The sequence below is a fragment of the Peromyscus leucopus genome, chromosome 1 (assembly GCF_004664715.2).
Source record: "Peromyscus leucopus breed LL Stock chromosome 1, UCI_PerLeu_2.1, whole genome shotgun sequence".
In the NCBI taxonomy this organism is placed as follows: Eukaryota; Metazoa; Chordata; class Mammalia; order Rodentia; family Cricetidae; genus Peromyscus; species Peromyscus leucopus.
In genome coordinates, this window is record NC_051063.1 from 13,635,294 (window position 1) to 13,636,280 (window position 987).

The 987-nt window shown below is 36.8% G+C and overlaps 1 pseudogene; it reads left to right on the forward strand.

The window, feature by feature from the left end:
- Nucleotides 1-446: 446 nt before the first annotated feature.
- Nucleotides 447-650, forward strand: LOC114710923 (annotated as a pseudogene).
- The last annotated feature ends 337 nt before the right edge of the window (nt 651-987 follow it).

The following is a 987-nucleotide window of genomic DNA, read 5'->3' on the forward strand; positions in this document are numbered from 1 at the left end:
AGCACACTCCCATTGAGTCTCTCTATCTAAATACAACATAGATGATACTTCAATACTACTTTGAGATGCTCTGGACTCTGACTTTTAGCCTTCTCAAATACATTTGTGTTTTTGTGGTTTTCCAAATAGTCTGCTTATAAAAATTTGTTACAGTATCAAGAAAGCATTGTCTTTCTGGACATATTCAGCTATGCTGGTATCTATCATCTATCTATCTATCTATCTATCTATCTATCCATCCATCCATTTCAATCTCTCTCTATATATATTATCATATAATAATTATGCAATATGGTTATTGGAAGAAAACTTACAATCATTAATTTACCAAAGCAGGATAATCCATAACAACAAATCCTTATACCGAAATATAAGTATAGTCTCCCTTGTCAAGGAAACTACTCCTCTTTCTGTTGCTAGTTGTCATAATAAGAGGAGTCACTGTCATGTCCATGCATCTGTACCTGCTGAACTGTTCCAATTTCCTGATCAAGAGGAATAAGCAAACATAATACACAGAGACCAATAATCTGAAGGCTTGTCACTCATTTTGCTATAACTGTTTGATTCATCTCAAGACTATGGGAATGGAACCTATGGCCAGTGGTAAAATGGTTTTGGTGGTCATAAAGTGGAGAACCAGTCACTGAAAACCTGCCACTTTTTGTGAGGATAACCATCCACAAGAGTGCCAGGGCCATCCTCAGCAAATCTCATCATGGCCACCATCATCACAGTCAATGCAATTGTAAAAGGCCAGAAGCCTGTAGTGGTGAAGAGGAAATGGACTGCCCCACCTGCAACTCTTGAGCTCTATGCCCAGAAGCAATACAGAATCCACTGAGCATTTTACCCACTACTACCACCAAAATAAATAGATGATAGACGATGATAGATAGATAGATAGATAGATAGATAGATAGATAGATAGATAGATGATAGATGATAGATAGATGATAGATAGATAGATAGATAGATAGATGATAG